The following is a 15,185-nucleotide window of genomic DNA, read 5'->3' as shown; positions in this document are numbered from 1 at the left end:
CTGGCTTTTCTTGAAAAAGCTATAGTCCTCCTTTAATATAACTGCAGTTGTGGCTTGCTGTCCTGAAGGTACATCCAAAAAAGAACTCCAAAAAAACCTGGCACTGGTGAACCATATTTTTTCATTTTGCTTCAAGCACAGATAAGGGGGAATGAATTAATCATAAAATAAGACATTTTGATTAGTAGTTTGACAAGAATGAAAAATGGTGACTTAAGATTTCTTCCATGTTTTTATAGGATAAATAGTTCCATTTGCTTTCATATCCTTCACTATTGTGGAAGATCCCTTAAGTTACAGAAGTACACGACTTAAATCTAATTTCAAAATCATATAGCGCTGTGTTTGAAGGCAGGAATGTGTTATATGTTATAAATGTTGCAGTGAAATGTTGCCACATCTGTGGCAGTGCACCAGGAACACTCAGTGCCGTGCTGTGTCTGAAGTGCAGCTTTTTTGAATGACATTTACTGAGGTTTTGTCCATTCAGTAATTTAGTGATCTGACAGCATTCATTAGCTTGAGTTTGTAGCTCTGAGCTCTGTAATGCAGCATTTACCAGTGGGGCTGAGGGGATGTGGCTGATGAGAACTGAGCCAGTCACTCTGGTCTGATACGGTCAAATTGCTGGCGCAGGCTGGCGGCCAATTCCGCGTCTTTAAAGTCGTTGCTCGGGCGAGGCCGGGTCAACACTGGATTTCAGAGCAGTCTCCTTGCAGTGACTTGACAGTTGCGGCCTTGAGGCTCGAAGTCTCCTCGCTGTCCTTGCATAAGTTCTAATAACTGTAAAGAGGATTTTGCTGGAGGGAAAAATACTGGTCTGGTTGAGCTTGCCCGTGGTTCTCCTGCTTGGTTCTTTCCAGGAAACTGTGTTCTTCCTTCTCTAGAATTCTTGTCCTAGGACTGCATGTCTGTAGATTTTGCAGTGTTACTCCAAAACCTCACCCTATGATGATGGCATTGGAGGGTCCTCAGCATCCTCCAGGAACATTCTGAAGCACCCTGATCAGATTTCGTAAAAGAAAAAAATTAAATTCACAACTGTACAATAGAATTATTATAATTATATTATGAAATAATGTATTAGCATAATATGCTAATAAATTAGCAGCATTCTATCTTGGTAAATCCACGCTTACTCTTTTAGAAGATACATTGTGTAAACAGAAGTGATTTAACTGTACAATCAGCACACAGTAGTCATCTCTAAATGAGAATTAGATCTGGCTTTCAGTTAAAAGAACAAGATAGCAGGTTATAGTGTGAGCACTAGAACTGAGGAAACCTTGTTTTCCTGTGTAGTATCTCCCCAGTCTCTTTCTGTGTCCTCCTTGTCAATACTGTCCTCTTCTGCTCGTGTCCCATAACTACTGGACTGGGGAGATGTGGTGTGGGATTTATCTTGTCCTGAAGCATGGGTTGGATGGTCCCTTCTACATAATGAGTGGTATGATGTTATGCTGCACAGAAGAGAGAACTTGGATCTATTTTGGCTTTCTGTCAGTTTGCCAAGATTACTAAATAAGGAAAGTAAAGTACTGGTTTTAGTTTTGGGTTTGTGTTTTTTTAAAAAAAAAACTCCTCATGCATACAGAGAAACAACAATAATTTGTCAACTGAGTAACTTAAATATCAAGTGCTTTAGACAGGCAGTTCTGGGAACCCTCATTCCTCACTGTAATTCCTCTCTTGAGAAAGATAAACTGATTGCTGAAGAAGCATATGGGATGAGCTGCTTCCTATGGATATTACAAATGACCGAAAGAAACAAGCCTGGTTTTTAGGCTGACAATCTACATAAATTGCATGAAATACTCAGAATTTTGCTCTGGTCAAAATTTTCAGTCATAAATTATAGTCTTAGAAAAAAAAATTAAAAATGAGGGCCTATGTAAAGTTGAACTTTTCATAAAAACATAATCATGACACAAAGTTGGTGTGCATCCATGAGAAACAAAAGCAGTTGGTCTAACAAATTTTTGGCTTATTTGAAGTTAATTGTAACATTGCCAGATAAATTTTATTCTCAAGGTACTAAGACAGTTCAAATTTTCTGACCCATATCCTGTATTTTGCCTAAAAAAATGGGACTTACATGACTGCGTTGTGTGCCAGTCTTGGTAAGTTTTCATCTCTTTACCCCAGTACCTGCTCTGCTGTGTGTTTTTGAGAAAGGAAATGCCTCTTTTGGCTCAGTGGGTCACTTTGTGATAGAAGGTCGCCTTCAGTGCCTTATATTTGAATCATTTCTTACAAAGTAGGTTGTAATTTTTAGCTTTTATTAATCAATGGCCTTTCCCTCCAAATACAAATTGTCTTGTTAGTCAATCGTCTATGTCTTGTGGCAATGAAAGTGCATTAATTGAAACAGAATGCATCAGAAACGAAAAGGTCAGCAAATGGAGCATGGAAGAATAGCTAGCTACTGGGAAATAAATAACCTACATTTTTTGAAAGATTCTGTGAATCAGTTACTGATGAGACCACTGACTTTCTAGAAATCTTGGGGAAAGGGTTAAAGTAATATCAAAAAGAGAGAAGTCTTCTCTAGTAAGGATGACTTAGACAACCTACTTCAATCCTATGGGCACCTTCTTTGAGGGTAGGGCCTGATAGCCTTAACTTGCATTTTGGAGTTAGCTGCTCAGTTTATATGCAAAATTCCCTTCTTATAGGGAATTTCAGTACTCTCATTCCTCACATTATAAAGTGGTAACATGCTGTGGTATGGCTTTTTATTTATTACCAGAGTGATTAGCCGTTTATAATTCCAGTAACGTTCTAGACCGGGTATTTTTAGGTGTATAACTGGTGTTATGGGCTTTTCTAGAAGAAAAATGCAATTAAGGTCTTAATTGCATTTTTGGACTGTGGTGAAAAAAGCAACTTAGGCTTGTGATTTTTTTTTATGTCTTCCTAATCCCTTCATACAACTGGAGCCTTTTAATTCAATTCTGAATTGTCAGTTACTTAGTCTATGCTTACGTTAGAATACCTTTTGTTTACTTCATGCATTTTTAAGTATACCTTTGGTTTACTTTGGTGTCCAGAACTCATCTAAATTATCAAAAACATTTCTAAGGAGTGTAAAGAGGCAGATGAGCACTGCATTTCTGTGTCTTTGTGTACTTATTAGTTACTAGTTATTTTTAGGTTCCCAGTTACCATGTCCTTCTAATTGTCTAATGTGATCAGCAAATAAAATATAGCCAATATTTTATTTGCATATGCAATTTAGATTGCATCAATGTATTTTTTTATCCAGAGCAAGGTGGAGCAAAACTGCATCCTAGGTAGTATCAAGGATGAAACTTAAATATATTGAAACATACAGCTTCAGTAAGGACCTTGATACGCTAGATTTTCTCATTAATTTATTTCAGTGCTTTGCTTACACACAATGGAGAGTCTTTTGAGATGTGCAGGCACTCAGTTTGCATTTTGCAGTCTCAAAAGTCCGGTAACATCGTAAGGAAATATTCTATTTATTATTTGGATCCAGTCTATACAATCAATGAAATTATGAAGCTATAGGAAATATCAACTTGATATGCCATCTCCATTTCATTTAGGATGTGATGCAGTAATGTGACAGGCTTACACACTTTATTTTTTTTCCTATATTTTGTTCCTAATATTTTATTTAAAATAATCCTACAGAGGGCAGTAGAAGTCTGTGGGAAAAATGACACTTTTCCTGTGAGCTGAATGTAAGGTAAAAATGTGAGTAGAAAAAAAAGCACTGCCAGACTTTGGCCATTTTCACATCAAAGAGATCAAAGGAGATGTTTATTACTCAGATTTGTGAAGAAGGCAGTGCTAATGATGTCAGGTTTCTCTTATATTGGTAGCATTAGAAAAAGCAAAAAAACCACCCAAGAATATATGTATACAGATTCAGGCACTCAAGTGAAATAAATGACTGTTTTAATAGCACTGGTCTGGCAAACTTACTTGATACAAGTCTCATGAGAGTGTTCTCAAACCAGATCCTGCCAACTCAGCAATAATCTTTGTTCTGCACATCTCAGTTTTTTAGGTATGGATATACCATATGGGCAGGAGAGTAAGAAAAGTTTGTGTTCTTCTTCTGCTCCTTTTATTTTGTTTCTTTCAAATTTTGGGTAAACTCTTTTAACTTGGGACATAGTGTATATTTAATCACTGTCTTTTAATATGTAAAGAGTAGTCAGCGTGTTCACAAGGACAGGAGGCACACATTCCTCTAGGTGAAATCCTGTCTGGAAACAGGAATAAAGTTCTTCGCTGTGAGAAGAATTAAATACTGGAGAAGATTGTCCAGAGGAGGGCTGGGATCTCCCTTGCTGAAGGTATCTAGGACTTGCCTTGATGGGGCCCTGGATAACCTCCTCTAAGGCTCTGCTTTTAGCTGAAGGTTGGAAGGAGTATCTCCAGAGGTTTCCTGCAGCCTAGACTGTTCTGTGATTTCTGCTATTTAAATGTATGGTTAGTTTCTTGGAATTTTAAAAGTATACTGGACATGGATGAAAGAGTTACCAGTGATTTATTGAAGGGATTCTGGCGGAGGGTAAAAAGGCAAAGCAAAATTGAAGTGTGCTTCAGGACAGATAGTTCCAGCTCTTTGGAAAATCTTTAATATTTTGTGAGTGTCCTGCATTCCTCCTTTATTTCCATGCTCCATGTTTTCTCTCCTTTCATATTGATGCTCAGTTGTGGTGTGTTGTTTTGTGAAGCTGTGTGTGTTGGGATTCAGTGATACTCAAACCAGTCCATGTTACACCCATTGCAGACATAATTAACCTGCTGACACAGCAAAACCAGTTCCAGTTGGGTGGCATAGGGACAAAGGGAAGTACAGGGTCCTGCAGTTCCCAAAGGACAGTGTCTCATTGCCATGACAATTCTGCATAGATCAGACCTGCATGGAACCAGCAATAAGGGGTTAATATTACTTGAGTCCGACTCTGAACTCTGGCAGGTGCAAAATTACCACATTATGATACCTTTAAATATTATTTCCTTCAAAATTTCTATTGAGTATGAACTAGTTAAATAGGAAGATATATATTAAGGTATTTTGAAGGACAGTTAAGGAATTTCTTTCCTCTAAGTTTTTGACTTTGTGTTATCAAAATAGGACTGACTACTGTCAGTAGAATGTTAGCAAGGAAATGTCACCCCCACTCCACTGAGTAACCATGGTGTATGGTTACACATGCCACATGTGTGCTAAAAATGTGTGCACCTTATATGTAGGCAGTTATATTTATCGAGTTCAAGAGGGCATGCCATCAAGGTCAAGGGTGCAGTTCAACAGGCCACAGCATATCTTGTCAGAGCCTTGGTAAGAACAGCTCTTAAAAGTTAAATCAGTATCTTCACGTCAACTTTACTGTGAAATCCATATTTATTTCTTTAAATGGCCTTTTACATAGAGAGTAGAAAAATCCTAAATCTGGAACTGAGCCATTGAAGTTTCTCTTCCTAATGATACAAATGTTTCATATTCAATCCTGTATTGATATAAAAAGCACATGAGAACACACTCTCATGGCTTGGTTCTGTGTGATATTGAGCTTGTCTTGAACTCAGCATTGCTTAAGGTCATTTAAAAGTGGCAGATTTGGATTACGTCCAACCCTCAGATTCAATTTAAGAATGCTACTTCAGTAATAGCGAGGAAAAAATTAATCTTCGTGTGGAGCAAGGCAAAAATTGTGCAGAAGGAGATCAAAACTCAGAGTTCTTGTGGTTAGTGTCTTGAAGGCTAAGATTTTCAGCAGCATTCTGTGAAAAAGAGGGATGCTGATAAAACACAGAGAAGAGCACTGCATAATTAGAGCTTTGGAAAATCTCCTTTGCAGATTGGTATTTTAAAGGTTAATTTATGTTTTCTGTCTAAAAGAAAGGTAACTTTCTTATTGCCTACAAGAAACCTGTAGGTAGTGACATTTATAGTAACAACAATTCTTCATTACTTCAGTAGGCACTATGTGAGTATCCATTTGTTAGGAATCTGAAATGAGCCCAACTCAGACCTCAGAATGTAGGAAATTTTAAGAATGAGGATGCTTAGCCATTGAAAGAGATTAAATTAGACATAATGAGTCAAAATTTAATGTTTGCCCAGAGCTGATGTTCAGACAGAGGTTCCAGTTTTGGCTCAGGAATTACTTATTGCAAGTCTTTGAGCCCTATTATCTTTAGATCAACCTAGATGATTCTAAGAGTTTTCTTGAATGAAAAATCTTTCGTTTAAGCATGCTAAAATGGAGGGCAAGTCCTCTTTTGTAGCTGCACATAAAATGAGATTAAATATTTGATGTTCTGAATGACTGGATTTGGCTACTGTACCAAGTACAGGATGGTCAAGTGACGTTGCACAAGCTTCCTTGCTGAAAAAACCCTGTGTTCTGTTTAACATCATGCAGTTTTTCCATTCCAAGCAAAACAATAATAATAAACAGAGTCAAAACACAGGCTTTTGCATTTGTGCTGAATAATAGTGTAAGAATTAAAAAAAAAACAAACAAGCAAAAAACCAAACAAACCAAAAAAGAAAAACCAAAACAGTGGTGAAAAAAGAGCTCTGAGACTTATAAAGCGTGATAGAAATTTGTCTTAGAGAGTTAACATTTTAATATTTTTTTGCCCATTTATAGTAGCATTCAGCCTGAATGGGAAAGAGAAGGCTTTTTATGGCTTCAGGTGCAGGAATAGTTAGTCATGACAGTTATGACAGGGAGCTGAGATGTTGGATTCAATCCCTGTGGCACTGAGCCAGCTGACTCAGTGCTGACAAAAGGTTACTGGGATGGCTGAACAGACAGATGCTTTTACAAAGGGGAGCTTGTGACAGGACAAGGGGCAATGACTTTAAACTGACAGGGGGCAGGTTTAGATTAGATATTAGGAAGAAATTCTTTACTGTGAGGGTATTGAGGCCCTGGCACAGCTTGCCCACAGGGGCTGTGGCTGCCCCATCCCTGGAAGTGTTCAAGGCAAGTTTGGATGGGGCTCTGAGCAACCTGGGATAGTGGAAGGTGTCCCTGCTCGTGGCAAGGGGGTTGGAACTGGATGATCTTTACGGTCCCTTCCAACACAAACCGGTCTATGATCCTATGATTATATATGATTACATAACAGTTGTTATAATAAGTCTCATCCTTTTTAATTGCTTCTTTTACTAATCAAAGACTGAACAGTCCTGAAGTGTTCAGGTGTGTGGTATCTTGAAGAACAGAGAGTCCATACAAAGCCCCAGAGTTAATTATCACAGTGCTCTCTGTTCAGTCAGTCACTGCAACATCTGGTGGCACACAGGTAGGACAGAAATGTGAAATATTAAGCCTGGTATCTCAGTGTTCTTTACAGGCTGGAAATTTCCAGCTGAGGACTCTGATACACTGAAGTTGGTATTGAAAAGGCTTTCATCCTTCCAGCACAAACTGCCAGGTCGTCACTGAAACTGTTTCTAACTGTTCCAATCAACTAGTGCTGAGCCCGGCTCTGCGAGGCTGCTGAGAAGGGTGGGGGAGAAGTAGAGCAAAGGCAGCTTTGGAAACCAGGACCAAGAGGAAGATCTTAACAGTAAACTAGAGACTAGCAAAAATAAGCAGAGCTCCTGAGATTGAAAGATCCCTATCCTTATGGAGGAATACTGTATGAATGTCAGAAAGCTGGGAAGCGATTTTAGAGAATGAAACAGTTGGCTCATGCAACAGATAGCAGTAAGTTAAATATTTACTTATTTTATTTATTTTTTAGGCAGTTATAGCTGTCTTCATGACTGAAAATCATGTCTGTATAGATTTAGAAAAAGTTTCCTTCATTTGACTTTTGGAGCAGTTGCTTTCCTGTTCTATATCCATCTTGAGTTTAGTTTTATTATTAGGTTTCTCTTTCTGTAGGAAGTTGAATGAACCTAACGTTTACTTTTGAAACGTTGACTTGATAAGACTGTGCAAAATTCACTAAGATTAAAAGTTTTGCAAAATTGGAAAAGGTTTTATATTTTTAAAGAGGCATAAGTCTATAACATTTGAAACAGGTTTACCTGCACTTTCACATTTTCCTTGGAAAATAAATGTGATTGGCTCAACAATGTGAGAATGTGATAATTACTTAAATGTCAGTCATCCCACCCTGTAAAAATATAGCAATGTTTCATCTAGGTCAGGCAGGAACCAAACATCATATTCTGCTTAGTGTTTAGGATGCTGCTGCTCTGCTCATCTCTGCTGGCACTCAAGATGCTCTCTGGTTTTACTGACCAAGGGTTTTTCCTGTAAGACAGACTGATGGTAAAATAAATTTACAGAATTAGTCTCAACAAATCCATAACCAGAGCAGGTGGTGTTTTCTGTGTATGCACTACCAAAAAGTAGTGCATAACCCTATCCAGTTTTTTTAATATAATTTGCATTGAAGGTATTTGCCAAATGTTCAGGATGATTTATTTTACTTTGAATTATAGTGCAGTGATCACGAATTTGATGTGACAAAAGTAAAAATAAAAATATAGAGAGACAGTGTGGGGAAATCTGAAAGATAGTCTGAGGAACCTCATAATTTCTTTTGTTGAATCATAACTTTGCAATGTAAATATACCTTCTGGTTTTAAATCTGTTTAACAAAGATCCATGTTTAAAATTTTGCCAAGTTTACAGCTGACATTATATATTTGTAGCTTTGCATTTGTTAATAACATGTGGAGTCTGTGCTCCAATTCTGAAGGAAAATCAACTATATCTGTGCCCGAGAGGTGTTTGCTTGTCTGTTCTGAAATGTCTCATGACTGGACTTGACCATCTTTTAAAGTGTATCCCTTCAAGTATCCATTTGGTCTTAAAGGTAGCTATTAAAAAAAAAGATATATGAAAATCATTCTGTGTGGCTAAAAATAAGGCACATTTTTGCTCTTTCTTGATCTCTGTCCTGTTTATAACAATCTTCGTGTATTTGAAGGCTTACAGTGTCCCCCTTCAGTCTTTTCTCTTCTAGGATAAGACATCTTTACTATTCCAACTTTCTTCTCATAGGTTCCTTGTGATAAATCTCTTAAATGTCTTGATGGTCTCTAATGGCCTCTTTGAAGTCTGTCAGTCTCTTTTAGGGGGGTGCTGGAGCTGGACACAGCACTCTACCCGATGCCTTATTTAGTGCTGAGTAGGATGGAATAGTTAAGTTCTCTGTCTTATGATTCTGCAAGTCTCTGACTCCATATGTAATACTCATAATACATTTCTGAATGATGTTTGTTTTCCCTTAGTGTCACATTATGAAGTATGCAGCTGCATTCTACTGTAACTTAATCATGGCTGAAGTGGATCTTTACAAGACCATAGGTCTTTACCATAGTTGTGTAAGCTTTAGAAATACATAAAACAAGCCAAAAATGTATTTAAATAAAGGTTTTTTGGGAAAAAAACCCAAACAACTAAAAAAACCTAGCCAAAGACATGTTCTTAGCTGTACAGTTAATGAAGATAAAATTCTGAGCTTTGAAGTAAAATGTAACCTTGAGAAGCAGCTTCTTGCCCAGTGTACATCTGCAGAGCTGCACTGGAGGTGCTGGAACCACGTTAATTTACACCAGTTGAAGAGCTGGTCCAGCATTGCATGGTCTTTACAGTGCTAAGATGTTTCCTTTTAAAATAAATATTTACAATTTCTTGTAAATTTATTGCTGGGTGACGTGTGCCAGGAAAACAACTGTGGAAACTTAAGTTCACTGTTAAATCATAGGAAAGCAAACAGTAGTGGTGCTACATCCCAGACTTCTCCAGGTGCCAGCATGTTTCTCCACATCTGTAGAAGCCCCTTCTCCTTGGGTAAGAGCATCATCCAGCCTCCCTAGTCCTTCCATTTGTGGCTTCTTTACTGAATCTTTTGCCTGTTCCTCATCCATAACCAAATAGATCTGCCACCATTTCTGAGCTGGCTGATGAGCTTAAAGCCATGGTCCAACCCTTCACTACTGTCATGAATAGCATATTGTTATCTGCATATTGGCCTGGTTTGAAAGATCTGCTGCTACAGATTATAAGGTAGTTTTATTGACTAGAGAGAGTAAATGAAGACCCCACCATAAATAGTAGTATGTGACTGTCGGTTGGTTTTGATATAAAAATATAACAGATTTTTGCATATTTATGTATGTTGAACTTTAGGTGTGTATGTACATGGTGGTAAAGTATGTTATTTCTGTATGGTTTGGTTCAACTCCTCAGTTTGAACGTGGACTGTCCATGTTTCAGGGTGCATTGGTGTTCCCCATGGGTGTGCCTCCATGGGCACTGCTATTCACCACTCTGCTGTGTACAGAGTGTGACTTCTCACTGAGCAGAGTGGGATATTTCTGAGTTGAAATGTAGTTTACCTTGGCATATTGTCTGCTCATTCTTATATATTTTTTCCTACTGCCTGTCCCTTCTCTGTTAAAAATCTGCCTCCATCTCCATGGTCATTCCAAGCCCTGATTGGAGCCACTATTAATAGTCAAATGGATAATATTCCCTAACTGCAGTTCTCAGACCACTAATTTGTATATGCTGTATTTCATATAACCTGCAGGAGAGATGTGTCAGACCAAGGCTGCCAAGTGTACATATTGTCCACTCCAGCTAAGAATAAAATCTAATGAAAGACTCCATAACAGCTCCCTGCCTGGAATTCACTAATGTTTTTGAATAAGTCTGTTGTGAGAACTCTTGGGGGATTAGATTGTACAAATAATGAGAAGGAAATGGAGAAAAATGAACAAGAATGGTATTTGTCTAGTATTAAGTGGAGAGTGCAACTTGTTTTGAATGGCACAGTAAACTTGGTTTCATAATTTTTGTGATCATCTAACCGGAATGTGGTCGATAGAGGTCCCTCCAACCTCTCTCTTAAGGCAGTCATGTGGACAGCATTCTGAATTTTACAGTAACTAAACAAAAACAACAAGGAATTCAAGTGTCTTAGTTGGTTATGTCAAGACAATGAGAAAAGGGTTGCCTGTGCTCCAGTTTTATTTCCCCTCACCTCAGCAAAAATGCTGAGTTTTGGCGATGTGAACCAGCTGACAGCAGAACTGTTGTTTCATGTGCTGGAGCTCTGTGTGAATGAAGGAGACTTTACAGAAATGTGCAGGTTGAGTTTCTGGCATATCCATGGGCTTTGGTGTGAGGGTTTTCAGAGATACAGCACGTCTCTGTGAATACATGGAACTGCTGTTGAAGCAACAAAGTTTACAACAGTGGGATTGAAGAAGTAGATATGATGGAAGGAAAGAAAAATATCATGGAGTAAAGGTAATTTTTCTCCTGTGTTACAATAAATTAAATCAGCCCTAAAGGGAAAGCCAGTGGGCAGAAGTTGAAGGAACCAATTCTGCTCAGTTAGAAAGGGTCCTGAGCAACCTGTTTTAGTGGAAGTTGTCTCTGCCCATGGCAGGGGGGTTGGAACTAGATGATCTCTAAAGTTCCTTCCAGCCCAAACTATTTAGTGGTTCTATGATTCTGAGTTTTGGTCCTCAGCAAAGCAAAATGTTTTCTATCCAGGCTTTTCTCAGGTTATACAGAATTTCCCTGTCTGGCAATCTCTGCTTTAAAAAAAAATAATTTTTGTTGCTTTTTTCTGTGGTCCAGAATAGAAGAGAGAACAGAAAGCTTCAGTCATCTTGTGAGTGGAGGCCATGCCCACACTGAGCCCTGTCTCAGTCAGCCCCTTCCACCCAGCTGTAGTTCTCTCCTGTCCTCAGTGTTATAATTGAAATGGAAACTCCTGTGGGCCAGAAGGGTTGTGCTTATTTTGAGGAAGGACTGTGTGCCAGGTTACTCCTTTTGGGAATGTTCTGCTCTACCTGCTTGTGGTTTGGATTATGGAAAGACTGTGATTTTTATAGTCAGCTCCTGGAGAAATGCAGGCATTTCCGTACTTCCAGGGGTTGCTGAGCATGATAAATGATTATGGAAGAACAGAACAACTCAGCTAAAAAGTTTTTCTCTGTTGGACTTTATTTGTAGTGCTTTTAAGGATAGTTGTCTGGTGGGTGGGTGGGAAGGGTCAAGATTCACCATTTATTCTTCTAGATGGGAAACGATGAAACTGTCATGGTGGTTTCTGCAGTTCTGATGCTCTAATGTCATAGAGCAGAACTGCTTTTATTTCCTAGATTAGAATCTGGCTGTGGATTTGCTGTTATATCTGTTATCTAATCTATGGGCTGGACGATTTCTCTTCTTAAGAGCTTCTTATTTTTCCCATAGCTGTGAAATAAAAAAAATAGCAGTTTGTTCATTTGAAAATGGATAACAATGCTGTTAAGTTCTTGACCCTCCTAAGGAGAAGTAACTGTGAGAACATCCTTTGTCTGTGTGTTGCCTTTCATGCTTATAATGACAGCTTTTGAAAGTTTTCAGTTATAGCAAATCAAAGTCCACTTACTTGGAGTGAACATGACAAATGATGGGAAATTGCATATATTTTCTCCTGATGTTATTATAAAATAAACTCTCAAAGACTTCAGTGGAAGAATTAAATCATAAGCCTTCAGATTCTTTTTTTTTTCCTCACAAATGGGTAGGTTTGCAGATGCAGTTCAGTCTTTGCAGGAGCAGCTGAAATCAGATTTACCCATGCTACAGTGTGTATTGGCATTGGAACTAGACCACCAACATCTTTTTTAACAGGAACGCTAGGAACAAAATAGATTTTGGGCCAAGATTTGACCTTGAAAAGAGGAAAGCGATCATTATTTATTGTAGCCTGTAGCTTGGGTTTGAAAACATTTCTTTTATAGTCAGTTTTAGTTAATGCAAGTTGCTGGAGAAAGAAAATATCTCCCTCACAAAGAAACACATGGGAAATAATAAGCTTATTAATTGAATGCATGAAACCTGCTCTCCTTTTCATGAAAGAAGGGCCTATGTTATGCTGAATAAAACTTTCCCCTTTGCATGCTGATGTGTTCTCCATGAATTGCTGTTACTGCTTCATTAGGAAACCCAACATTTGAAGCTGCATTCTGGCAGCAGAACTCCTTTCGTTTACCAAGCTTGGTCAGAGGAGTAAAAGAGCCAGCAGACTTGTTCATAAAAAAGAAACAGAGAATCTTTAAAATTGAAGTTTTCTTAAGCTGAGGCAATTTTTCATGAGGGTGTTTTATTTCTTGCAGTAACTTTGCATGGTGCAGGGTAACAAATTACTCAAGGATTTTCAATATTCAGTTTCACTGTATTTGACCCAAATACAAATCAAAATCCACTGCAGTTGTGTAAAAAAAAGTATCTTCTTTTCCTTCCTGAAGTGTTGCTGCTTAACATGTATATGAAGAGTTTGTAAATATTTTTTATTCATTTCAGGTGTGTAGCATCCAGAATTCACTTTGTGGAAAATGCTAACTAGAGACTCTGAAAATTACATTAATGTCCCTATATATATTTTTTTTTTTGGTAATGTTACATTCATAGTATTGTTGTCCTAATTCTGATTTCTCTGACATGTCTGCAAATGGAGCTGCATTGTACTCATCCTACGCCACTGGCAACGGAAGCAAAATTCAGTTCCAAACAGGAGGGTGTATGTGGGGGAGCTGGGACAAAGGAACGTTTTGTTTATAAACAAATGAACAGAAAAAAGCTTATTTTGGTCAGTGAGCAAACAGAATTGATTAATTAATTAATTTCCTGAAAACATTTGAAAAAAGGAGAAATTGAAAAGTTCTGGATTTCATTGGGAAATTAATTTGGAGCAATACTTTGGGATTTAGAAAACAAGCCATTCCACTTGATCCAAGCCCAGAAGTCTGTGCACTCAAGCACTCATCTGGACTGTTAGGATGAAGCTGAGGTCCCAAATGAACCAACAGCTTCCATTCATTTCACACTGTAGAGCTGGTAAACTGTTGTGAAGAGCCTGTTTGAGAAGAAGGCAGATTTCTTTTCCAAGTCTGTTCAGGTGGCTGCATGCTAAGACCCCGAGCTGAGTTTGCTTCTGCATATGTTGTACTAACCAAGTGTACAACCAGCTCTTCTATTTTGCAGTTACATCCCTTACTGGTAATTTTCTTTCTGTAACTCTTATTTATTGTCCCAGTCCTGAGCAAGTAAAGGCTTCCCTGCCCATATTGATTAGTACATCAGGTTCCTCCCTGGACCTGCTTGTAAATCCCTCCTAGGCATGTTCATGAATCTCAGGCAGCTCTGATGATTTCTGGGCATGAGTATACTTTGTGCTGCCTTAGGATTTGTTGAGAATGATGAGGTCAGAACACATATGGATTAGAAACTTAGTGTTGGAAGTACTGTCAATCTCCAGTTTCTATAGCAGTATCTCAATATTGAAATGTGTAATTATTGTTCTTAAAAATAATCTATAAAAACTAACTGTAAATTATGCACAATTGGGATTTTCACAAAGCTTTCAGTACATTGCTGGATGTCTTCTGCGGGAGGCAGACTGAGACAAAGGCTCACTTGTTCTGGGTGTACAAAAGGAGCCTGGTGTGGTGCGGCAATGGGAAGTGGATTGAGATGAGTAGGAGGGCTTCAGGAAATGAAAATAATAACAAAGCAGCAGTGTAGGATAAGAGGAACGAAGGAAAGAGCAATGGTGCCCAGCTTGTAAAGGCAGAGGGAGGAGCACTGCCAGCAGCTTGTGAAGAAGTTGTCACTGTCCTTCCCCTCTCCTGTGTGTGTCAGGGCACTGTGATGGCAGGTCACTGCTGCCCCTTGCACTGGGAGTCACTGTGACTCCTGCAGTGGTGGAGTCAACTGTCCCTGGAATTGCTCTAAATAGTGTAGATATGATGCTTAGGGTTAAGTGGTGGGCTTGGCAGTGCCAGGTTAATGGTTGGACTCAATCTTGGAAATCTTTTCCAACCTTAAGGATTCTATGATTCCTGTGCCATCACTTGTCAGTTCTCCTTAACCCATCAGGTTGGATTCAGAAGGCTTGAGCAGAGCAACTAGAGACCAGGTGGCATTACCGTTTGGGACATTTGGTGGCTTGGTTTTCTTTCAGTACTAGAGTAAAGTGGGAGTATTGCCCTGGAAGCCAGCAGGCTGGCAAAAGCTTAAAAGCAGCGTGATTCCTTTCTGTGTCCGTAATCCAACTTGTGCTTCCTTCCAGCTCCATGTGGGTAGTTTGCCATAGGAAAAGGACTAGCAAACCTGGCCAATATAATGATTGCTGGTTAATAACAGTGTCCTGGAAAT

General features: G+C 38.6%; 1 protein-coding gene across 12 annotated transcripts in view; it reads left to right on the top strand.

Annotated features, from left to right (window-relative positions):
* The window catches only part of NAV2 (neuron navigator 2), a 379,270-nt gene that overhangs the window by 255,263 nt on the left and 108,822 nt on the right, over positions 1 to 15,185 (top strand). The window lies entirely within an intron of this gene.

This window comes from Manacus vitellinus, unplaced genomic scaffold (genome assembly GCF_001715985.3).
Source record: "Manacus vitellinus isolate BGI_N305 unplaced genomic scaffold, ASM171598v3 scaffold_63_pilon, whole genome shotgun sequence".
Classification (NCBI taxonomy): Eukaryota; Metazoa; Chordata; class Aves; order Passeriformes; family Pipridae; genus Manacus; species Manacus vitellinus.
The sequence above is the reverse complement of the archived record's forward strand: the minus strand, read 5'-3'. Positions and strand labels throughout refer to the sequence as shown.